This window comes from Pipra filicauda, unplaced genomic scaffold (genome assembly GCF_003945595.2).
Source record: "Pipra filicauda isolate LSUMZ 115617 unplaced genomic scaffold, ASM394559v2 scaffold394_size754893_pilon, whole genome shotgun sequence".
NCBI classification, from domain to species: domain Eukaryota; kingdom Metazoa; phylum Chordata; class Aves; order Passeriformes; family Pipridae; genus Pipra; species Pipra filicauda.
Genome location: NW_024104525.1, coordinates 483,999 through 495,757, shown reverse-complemented (window position 1 = coordinate 495,757; position 11,759 = coordinate 483,999). Strand labels below are relative to the sequence as shown.

The 11,759-nt window shown below is 34.6% G+C and overlaps 1 long non-coding RNA gene across 1 annotated transcript; it reads right to left on the bottom strand.

The window, feature by feature from the left end:
- Positions 1 to 3,000: 3,000 nt before the first annotated feature.
- Positions 3,001 to 10,732, bottom strand: LOC113983893. Its single transcript, XR_005564944.1, has 3 exons — positions 10,641 to 10,732; positions 4,291 to 4,352; positions 3,001 to 3,116 (listed from the first exon to the last, which is right to left on the bottom strand). It is a non-coding gene; the product is annotated as an uncharacterized LOC113983893 (long non-coding RNA).
- Between the last annotated feature and the right edge of the window lie 1,027 nt (positions 10,733 to 11,759).

The following is an 11,759-nucleotide window of genomic DNA, read 5'->3' as shown; positions in this document are numbered from 1 at the left end:
GCAGATATTTTTCTTTGTCTCCATGAATTAAAGAATTATCTCTCTCTTATCCCATGAAAGTGTCTTTCACATTAATGCATGTATTTATGCTTCAAGAGAAATTTAGCATTGTTTAAACAGAGATCATAATCTCTGTCTCTCTCTACTCCTACCAGTTTAATGTTTTATGCAGTTCTGCTGATGCTCAGGTTGTTGACAGTGATTGTAAACAGAATCAGGTCCAATATTAATGCCTAAAGGATATCCTCATTTCAGATACTGAAATGAGACTGATCCCTTTCCCTATTTTCTCCTTGTTTCCACTCTTGGAGATGAGTGTGACATTTTCATTTTTGAAGACATCAGGATACTTTTATCTTTCAAAGACAACAAAGAGTAGTTTTGTAATGATGTCAGCAAAGTCCTTCAGAACTCATGGTTTCATTCCATCTGACGCATGTCAGGGCAAAATGTGCCATTTAGATGTCCAATTAATTTGAAATTTCAACATTTATACTTGTGTTGTTTTATTGCCAGCTATTTGTATTAAACACACAGTACTTTATCATATTTTTTCTTTCATTTTCTTCCCCTTTTTCCCCTTTTTTTCCCCCTTTTTTAAATTATCTGGCAGTTTTTATTTATTTATGATTGACAATTAAAAGATAACTGAGCAATTAAATCTTCTTTTCTGCTACTGTTACACTTGACTTCTAAACAAGAACATGTTTTATGTTCTAGGTCAAACAATATAACTTATAAGAAACAGCATGTGATTTTCACATAGCTGACCCTACTGTTTTTCTGTATTCCATGTTTTGCTTTTCTACTGTGCTGTTACTACAGTGATTACTTGTTATAACACTTTCTTATATTAATCTCGTTACTATTTGTGGTGAAAACCAGAAATATATGAGTTGTCAGTAGCTTGCATTCTCAGTAGTAATTTAGGTTTGAGTTCTATCTGTTCACACACATGTGGATTTGGCATTGATTATTGTACTGAACTCTTTATAACAGAATATTTTAAAAAATTAGATTATAGTATTTTCCCTTATGTAAGTAGGTCAAATAGTGCATAAGAATAGGAATATGTCTTACTGAATCCTGAAAATATCATGAAATAATAGAACAGAAATGCCAAATTAAACAAACAGACAAAAACCAAACAAAAAACCAAAACAAAACAACAAAAAAAAAGGCAAAAAAAACCCCAAAACAAAAAAACAAAGAAGAAAACTTCTTAACTTTGTAATAATGGAATAAGTAGTTCACCAACTTCCAGTAACCCGTCATTTTAAAATACTTATTATGAAGTCCTATCCCTACTAAAAAGTCAAAATCTCTGTACCAGGAACAGAGTTGCAAAACTGTAGAAGGTCAAAGGGCATCAGAACTTGATTCACGCTATAACCATACATATTTCAAGGATCTTTGTTCTCTCTGAGACTGTTTGGTATTTCAGCACATAGGAAAAAAGTAATTTGCCTTTTAAAAATGTGCTGTTACCTATGCTTAAAGACAAGCACAGAAAAAAATTATAGATGCACCCTGCTGAACCCTCACTGATTTTTTCTATAATCAGTGGAAACCTAAAAAGGACAATTTAGTGAGCTGAAACATCCTCTGGACTGTTTATCTATCTTCATTTTTTGTAAATGACACGGAGAACATCTGGCCTCCCATTAAATGCATTCAATTTGAAAAATTAAGAAACTTTAGATGTCAAAACTGTTACTGAGGAATCTAAATGTCATCATAATGGTTAAACATTTTAACCTATCTTTTTTGCAGACCCACTTTCCTATAAAAATATAGGAAATATTTCTCAACTCTAGTTGATTAACACTACAGCAAACTACATTTTGTGGTATTGGATCAATTCCATGTTTTCATTGCCACTTTATTTTACATCTTTATACATTTTATAATTAAAACATTTTTATTGAATCTGCTGTTTTAGTTCATAAGTATGTTAAATAGTGAATAACTCTCTAGTATAGAAACTCCTTGAACACATTCTGTTGACATGCACACGGAATTTATCTTGCAGATGTTTGTATTAAACAACTAAGCAAATAAAGAAATGCCCCAGAGTCTCTTATCGTAACACTGAACTGTCATACCTTATTTATTGTTATATAATTGCAAAGATTGTTTATCCATTCTTGCTCTATTTATCTAACACTACCTTCTGTAATGTTCAAGGTCACAGTGGCAGAAGAACTAGATTTCTAGAATACTTCTAGTTAATTGGACAAAAATATCTTGCTGCAATAAAAACTTTTGAAAGCAAAAGTAATGTTCCCTTGAAACGGGGAAGTTATATTGCAAGTAGAGGTTTAGTATATGTATATTATCACTAATGGGATGACTTTTATCTTATATAAAGTGCAGACATGGTTTTTGGCAAAAATTAACTTTTATTTAGCATCAATCCTGTTATTACCTCAGGGGAGTTATTTTTTTAGGTTTTTTTCTTCTTGTTTTATTGTTATCAGTCGTATTTATTAATTTTTAATCTTCACATATAAACATTCCAAAGGTATGTGAAATGTCTGCACTTATTTTCATTTGCTTTGTGACTACTTGTACAAGAAAAATAGTTTCATTTAACTTACAAATTTTTCAGAACTGAATGTGAGCAGTGATTCTGATACAGAATAGGTTTAAGTTCCTAGTATAAAAAGGAGTAAGACTAAAGGTCCATCTAGCCTATCATTTTGTTTTTGACATGGCAGCCAAAACCAAGTATCTAGGTAACATAAGGAGAGGAGGGCAAGGATATATGACACTTTCATATATGTATCTTAGACTCCATCCATTTCCAGATGGCATTTTCGTGTAACTATCAATAAGCCCAACATGTTGCTACTGTGTAGTAACTTAAAGTTAATATTTTTTAAACAAATATGAAGGTTAAATATGAAATTGGGAATCCCTCTTCCCACATGTTTCATTTTACATTACATGTTGAAATAATTCCACTTGCCATGAAATCTAAAATAACCTTACCAGCAAATGCAGCCTTGGCATTAGCAGCGCATGTATCTTCATTCTGCACTTGAATCATACTTCAAAGAAGGAGTATCAAGTGGTATAAAGTACTATGTCTATTTATTTGTTGACATCTCTGCCTGTAAAAATATTGCATGTCACAAGAATGAACATTAGATTTAATCATGCTTTTTTTTGGTTTTGTTTTCATATGGACTTCTGTATAGCAAGCACAGTGAGCACAGAATTGAGACAGACTTGGGTTTTTTACATAAAATATTAGGCAACATGGTCCTGACACTATGGTTTCCAGGACACTAACACACTGAGCATGTTTTATTTCCACTGTGATGAAATATGAAAAATAAAGGTATTAGGAGTAAAGAAGCTGTCCTTTTAAATAGGATTAACCATGAAAACTCATCTTTCTCTCAATTCCTACACAACGAAACTGATGCAGTCAAAATGAAAACACTGTATTGGCAATGCAAAGTGTGTTCCAACCTTTTCTACAGATCACAAAAATAACTTGAATTAAGATATTTGGTACTCTAGACCTCTTGCCTTTTATTATTTGTCTTTCTTGGGTTTATGTTTCATTTGGTTTTGGTGCGGTTTTTTTCCTTTTTATTTTAATATTTGTATTGCAAGGCCTTCAGGAGGGGTCAGTCCCTCAGCAGGTAGTTCCTTTATTCTGATGTTAGCCATCTAAAGGTTAGCTGTCTAGTGAGGTGTTCAACTCTAATGAAGAATGAAAGGGAGAGAGGGAGAGAGATGCCTCTACTGAATAGAGTTAAATCTAGGTGACTAAACTTTAAATGGTTGAAATTAGATCTGGTGAATTCCAACTTGAAGAGTTTAATGTAGTGCCTGACACATTTTAATATTTATAGATGACTCAAATGTCCTGAGATACAGTTAATAAGAATGGAATAGTAAAATCTGGGCTGCTTATGACAAGAACCATAGGATTCTAATGTTCTTTTGTCTATGCTTGATTTTGCATTTTGATAGCAGACACAAGTTTGTCCGCAATCCCTTGTTGATAAGGTGTTTAGTGCTTCTTGATATGTCCTCATTTGTATAAGAACAGAAAATTAGGCAACTAAAGATCCCATTATACACTTCATTAGACTAGTTCCTATTATTATGACCTCATTCCAGCTTGGGGGAATAGGTTTTGTCTACCTATATTTCCTGGGGTTTCAATTGGATGTGCTATATTTCCAGACTTTCTGCCTCAATTTCTTATGTGTGTTCTCCAGTCCTTGCTGCATTTCAGTGGTAGGTGAAGTGAACGTTAACAACACTTACCACTCTCACAGGCTGAATGAACAAGTCCTATACAACACCTGGAGTTCCAGTGATGAGAGAGCCTACAAAAGCGAAGAGAAGAAAGATATCATTAACTCATCCTAAATCTTTGTTGGTGTTCACTTAGTCAAAGTATGTGGTGTTTTCTTTGTAGTGAAGCACTATGACATATTGTAAAGGATCAATAAAGTAAGCAAGTAAAAAAAAATTATATAAAGACAATTTAAACAGCTTTGGATGCAATATACAAGAAATGCAACACTGTGGAGTTCTTTAAAAGATCATGGAATAAGCCATGACTGCCAGTGGGGTCTATAATGGCTGCATCCAACTTACTCCAAGTTTTGGGGAACCGATGACAACAGGGTGGCCAAGGGCTGTCTGGAAACAGTGACCCAGACCTCTTGATGGTATGCAAATATGACTATAAGTCATTCATTATTCTGTAAATAGTGGACAGCTGAGGGCCTATTGAGCTGTCCTGCACAGCTGTGAGCTGCATAGCAGAATCTCCTCTTGAGTAGGGATGTCCCTCAAGGTTACTCCTCTAGGTTGAGGGATTCCTTGTCACAACAGATTCCCACTAAGTGATTAACTTAGTAATAAACTTTGAAATCTTAGTTAAGTTATATACAGAATTGATTGTGCACATATAATCTTTGGCGCCATGACCACTTCTCTGAGAAGCCTGTTCCAGTGCTTGACCACCCTCTGAGGGAAAAACCTTCTTCTAATATCCAACCTAAACTTCCCCTGACACAACTTCAGGCCATTCCCCCATGTCCTGTCCATGGTCACCATAGAGAAGAGATCAATGCCTGCACCTCCCCTTCCCCTCACAAGGAAGTTGTAGACTACAATAGATTTCCCCTCAGTCTCCTTCAGGCTGAACAAACCAAAAGACCTCAACTGTTCCTCAAGACCCTTCACCATCCTGTTGCCCTCCTTTGGACTTGAATAATAGTAGAATCTAAGGCCAGGGGGACTATTAAATGGTTTAGTCTGATCATGAGATGATGCATTTCACCCAGGGTCACATATTAACAACAATATTTGTTTAGGTTCTAAATTTCTAACTTGTGTGACAGTAAACCACAGGAGCCATAGGCTCTATTTACTTCTAAAGGATGAATGATTTGTTGCTTTGGACTGCTGTAATAAATACCGTTAAATTTCTATTGGAATATTAACATGAGAAAACTAGTACATGCACACTAGTGCACCTTCGCCCTCTACTTGGATGCTAAGCGTTATCTAAACTGAAGAAAATGTTCTACGGTGTCCTGCAATCTTTTATTTCCCTTTTAAAACCTCAGTGTCTTTCCTGTGCCAGTAGTTAAAGATTCAAGATATCTGTAGCCTGAACCTTGTACACCATATCCAAGCTGCCAGATACAGAAAAGCTTTTGAGCTCATACTGTCCTCTCCGGCCATGTCCTGATCCCACATTCTCAAGCAGATGCACATTAGTGCTTTCATCATCAATTTTCTTTCCCTCTGGTATCCCACAGTTATACCTCTTTCTGATTTGTCAGGAATCACAGAATAGGAAATTGGAGAAACAACCACTCTCTCACTGCAAAAATTAGGAAAAAAATAGTTTCTTTTTTTTTGTATGTGTGACATTTCTAGAGTCATAGGGAGTTACACTACCTGAAAAGATACTGAATCCTCTGAAACTGTTCTGAGAACACTGACATTGGCTACAAAGACTTAGTTAAAAAGAAAAATAAATCCCAGTAGTACAAGAATGACATTTAGCTTAATTTACTTTAATACCATCATTCAAAGAAAAATAACAAAAAATATGAAACTGAATAATCTTATAACTACATCCTGTAAAGTATTTTGTCTGCATAAATTACTTTTGAAATCTGTGTTTCAAATGAGATGCTAACCACATTGTGTCTCTGAGTGTTCCTGAACCATTCTATCAAAAGAGCTTATAGAGGTGATGTCATAGGGTTTACAGCACAGGACTCGGTGATTTTCTCAAGATTCTCTCTCTACTAAATGCACTATAGGTGATGCTTACAACTTTAATCTCTCAGAGAAAACCTTACAGTCAACCACACATGGTAAATTTCTCTATGTGAGTCTTATCCTCTGGGCCCAAAACCTTCAAGCTAGAGCATGACCTACAGTAAAGTGTTGCCTGCCTTAGCTTCATCCTTTTGTCCACAGATGAATGAGATATGATTAAAATAGGTAATTTTAAGCTGGAAAATCTTCTGTGAATGAGCTATGAGGGAACCCAGGTGACTGCGTCACAAAGTTCTAAAGTTATATGAAATAAATCTCACACAGGTTATCCATGAACTGCAATCAACTGGTTTAGATCCTTTTTGCAGCTTCCTTCACAGATACTCAGTTAACCAAAAAAATCCTGTCCCAGAATGCTGGCATGATGAGATATAATTCAAAATGACTTGTAAAAAGTGAAGACAATTGATACTGTGTTTTTACAAGTGCTCCCAAGCTTCTTTTAAATTTTTTAAGTAGTTTGAGAAGATAGCAAAACAACAAATCATTAGTGTACATAGCTCAGTGCCTCAATATCCCCTACATCACTGTACATATTCAAAGATGAGAGGAATTCAGGAATTACTCCACTTTTCTTCTCTCATTTATCTATGGCTTCATTTCTGAATTTTAAAACCTCTTCATTATTGCTTTTCTCTCTTTCTTCTTCACCTGGCTCTTTAGTTGTACAGGTCCTTAAAGAATGATAGCTGGATTCCTACTTCATCTCTCTCACTTATACTTCCTTTATCTAGCCAGTGCAAGAACACTCTGACACAAGACGAATAACTATCTCTATTAATTTCCAGTATATTAATCCTAAATGTAAATTAAACATACTGTCATGCAAAGTGCCTTAAGAAGTATTGCTCCTCTCATAACTTTACAGTTATGAGTATGGGAGAACCTGGTGGAAACTTAGACTCTAACTGGCTAGATACTGACTTTCCTGAGCAAACAAAGTCTCTTTTATAGACTCTCTCTGTTGAAACTTTGTCAACATTTGTTTTCTTCTTTTTCTGGGAATATTTTATTCTTTGAAATCACAGTCCTAACTGCCTTTTTTCCAAAGTGATGTTGAGGTAAAATGTCTTCCTTTAGAGTGCAGTTAATATTTTAAATTTCTGATAGTAGTTATCAAATAACACCATAATACATATGAATACTAGTAGGGCCTTTTGATTTTTGTACCATAAGTAACATGGAGAAACATACACATATTTATAAGAATACAGACATTTCACACACATACCCTGCAAATCAAACAACTAAAATATGCAGATTGCATATGTTTACTTTCTGAAAATTATTTGAATGGGCACCTCTCACTTTTTCCACGCAGATTCCTGAAAAAAACCCTAAACAGTGAAAGCGTAAGGTACAGACATCAAATCTCCCTCTTTTGTTTCATCACGGTCTCTGTCATTTGTGGGCTATGCCAGAAACTAGGCCAACAAAAAAATTACATCACATCCTCTTTTACTGTCTTTAGATTCTTTTCGAGTTCTCTCATGAACAATTTTAGAAAATCTGTTTCAGGCTTTCCCATGTGATTGCATGGCTCCTGTGTTGGTCATTTTTTGTTGTTTTTCTTTCTGGTTGATCATAGTAAGGAAAATATCAGGAACTACTTTTCTTTTGAGTGAAGAAGAGACTAGAGACATAAAAATTTTATTAATAAGAAGGATTGTATGTCATTAGTCTCTTCATCAGAAGTTCCTGGTATTTTCCTTATCATGTGTTTCTGCAAGACTTAAAAGTACCATCAACTCTGGAAAATGCTTTGTATTACTGTTTTTCTCAGCTCATATAAAAACAATATAGTGCTGAGTCTGTGAACATGCTGAACCTCAGATTTCGTTACAGTACCATCTAGAAATATTTTCTAAGACAAATATGGATAATATACAATTAACTTCATACTCTTTAATACATCTTAAATAATTTTTCTAGGAAGAGATAATTCAAATTTGATCTAGTACAGAATTTGTTCTTCAAAAATGAGCAAATTTTTTGGTTACAGAATCACAAAATGAAATAACAAAAAATGAATAAAATGAACGCATGAACAAAAATTGTATAACAAAAGTAATGATTAGTAAAGGTAATTATTAGTAAAGATAATTATTAAAAAGGTAATGATAATACTGCTAGGAGAAAAATAGATTGGAATTTTTAATGAATTGTAGGAATAAGTTCTTTCATGATAAGAAAAATACACATAAGAATAGACTGTGCAATTTCAGATAACAAGAATGCTTCTTACATTAAAAAGAAGATTCATTTGGGGATTTATTTAAAACAAATAAGATCGACAAGTAAATACCAAATGGTCTAAGTAACTTTAAAAATTACATAAGGAATTGTTTCCAAAAGGTCAACCAAGAGAAGTTGCCATACCACTCAAGTGGTATACCTTCCTGCTTTGAAATCAGACACAAAATCAAGTACTTTAGATGAAAACAAAATTTTGTTCTCATTTTGACTATATTAAAACACAGAACAATAATTACTTTCGCTTTCTGTTTAATTTTTGTTCATTTTCTCAGGTAGCCCTATATGAATAAAATTTCACAGTGAACATACAAGTTTCTTCTTTTTTCAATACAATGAAGCATATTTCAGGAATACATTAGAGAAGGACCCAAGTGTTTAAGAATAATTTCAAAGTTGATAACTGGGGATAAACTGATTTGAAATCTATTGAAATTATTTGCTTTCTACTTCTGTCTGCTCTAACATATTTGATATAGGCAGTTAGTATCTGTTTCTATTACCCTCATTATCTGAACCTGGTCAGAGTCTAATGAGCACGTTGCTAAGGCAATAAACAGGAAAATAAGTTAAATGTCCAGCCAGTCAGGTACACTGTTATAATTCATAGAACATATGAGGCAATAAAATTATTGTAAATGAGTTGTGAGACAACTATTATAACTGTGACAAAGCAGCACACTGTAGATCTGCATGACTGCAATGAGAATGAGAAATAATATTAAGTTTAAACAATCTGGGTCCATGTAGATCCAGATTCGTAACGCAAATCTGTTCATTCGGTCAAAGGTAATACAGGACATCGTATCTTTGTTCAGAGGAAGAAGAATGTGCCACTAGCATTTTAGACTTTCAGTCCCACTGGAGTTGGTATAGTCTGTTGAATCTAACTGAATAAATTCTCTATGCAGTCAATGAACAGGCAGGGGTGAATAAATCAATCCACATAATTTTGATGCTTTGCCTTTCCACTTAATGTATCTTTTCTTTCAAGGCCTTCAAAGGATGCTGTTTGTATTCGTTTTCTACTTTTTCCTCTTAGAGTACAAAGGATCACAGGAAATCACAGAATTGTAGAGTTGTAGAATGACTTCGGTTAGAAGGGACCTTAAAGATCAGTTGATTCCAACCCCTCTGCCATGGGCAGGGATACCATTCACTAGATCAGGTTGCTCAGGATCCTATCCAACCTGGCCTTAAACACTTCCAGAAATCCACTTCTCTGGGCAATCTGTTCAGTGTCACACTACCCGCTGAGTGAAGAATTTCTTCCTAACATCTAATGAAAATCTTCACTCTTAGTTTAAAATCATTCCCTCTTGTCTTATCAGTATCTGCCTGTGTAAAAAGTTGTTCTCCCTCTTTTTTTTCTCCCTTTTTTTTACTCTCTGGGTGCTGGAAGGCTGCTATAAGATCAATCCCAGCTCTCTTATATGTAAGCATCCACTTAGGATCTTGGTCCTTCTAGGAGACAGGCATAGACTGGAGAAGTATGACTGTTTTTACAAAATACTTGTAGAGTGAAAGCATCCACTCATGGAATAAGAATCTACCTTCTAATGTATGAGGTTGAGAAAGACACAGTTTAGCCTTCCTATCCTACAGGTGTCTTCTCCATTAGATCATGAATATCATAAGATATTTCCAGTGCACCCTGGGATGATAGAATTAGAGGTAGTTGAGAACAGAGAAACAAATAAATAACAAATTATGCCAGAGGATTTACCTAGAGGAGAGGAACACTTAAAATTCTAGATCCATGTCTGCAAGTTTATTTTCTTATTTTTCAATTATGATCTTACAGGAAATATACCCAGTTCAAAAGTTGCATGAGTCTGAACTGCTGTACTGAGTGAAATACATCAAGTGTACTTTATGTGAGTGAAAGAAAAATGCTTTATATATATGGAGATGAGAAGTTAACATTGGTCAAATATAAAATCTGAATGGTTTTACCAGTTCATTTAAAATTACATTAACACCTGTAGTCCAAATTTTCTGCCTGTTGCAATTATTTCTCAATAATAATACAATTTCAATTATTATGCACAAACCTGTTAATATTTGCCCTTTCCTGTGGTGTTATGGTCACTCTTTCAAGTACTCTCAAGCTGAAGTCAAGGTCTGTCTTCCCCAGAGGGTGGTTACACTGAGACATCAGTGCCCTGAGTTTTTTGCTAGAAGAAGGACATTGATGGTGAAAGTTATTGCCCCTCCGTTTTAGCTTGGAGTTACTTTCCTTGTTTCAAATTGTCTGCTGCTGACATACGTTTCTTGTCAGTCCATGAGTTTAATTGTACAATGATTACTGTTTTTTAAAGCTTTACCACATATGGCATATTTGTAGGGTAAAAGCAACAGCACACAGCTAAGGTATGGCTAAAATCGAGACAGGCATTTGTTACCATCTCATTAGGTTACTTTTTGTCTTAAGAATAGACAGTCCAAAAAGGCTTGCTACGTTCTGCAAGTCAGTGTTATTAAACTGATAAAAAGCTTGTGTCTGTGACCAGTAACAACAACACATGACCGCAGATCTACAGAAATCTGAGCAGACTCAACGACAGATTTCTCTACTGTATTTAAACAAAATTACCTCTGAAAAGATAACAGAGTCAGAATTTAAAACTTCTATATGGGATTTAAGTGCATGTAGTATTATTTAATTGACTTTGTACAATGTACGTTTTTTAATGAAACTGCAATGACTAGGATGTAAAATTGCACGAGCTCACAAGTGTATAAGAGCAATTAGAATAATATGCTTAAAATTTATTAAGTCCCTCTGAATATATCCATAGTACAGAAGAAAACCTGCTTCTTGGCTAACACTTCAGATCAAACCTGATCTTTCCAATGAATCTTGATTACTCTCCTTCATTCAAAGGCGTTAGGAAACTTTATACCCATGTACAGGTTGTGTACTGACTTTGCTATAATGCCTCAGAATATAATGCTGTAGTACTTTTTAGATAGATATTAATTATTTTAATAATGATTAATCATTATTTTAGGAGCCCTTCTTACAATGGTTCTCTTAAATTCACTTGTTGCTGCTGTCTAGTCCTTGAGAGAGTCTGCAGAATTATCTCCCCCTCCCTGGTCCCAGTTACTTTCACAGCTCCTCTGTGCGCCCTTTTTTTTTTCGTAACAATAATCTGTTGTCCTCCCTA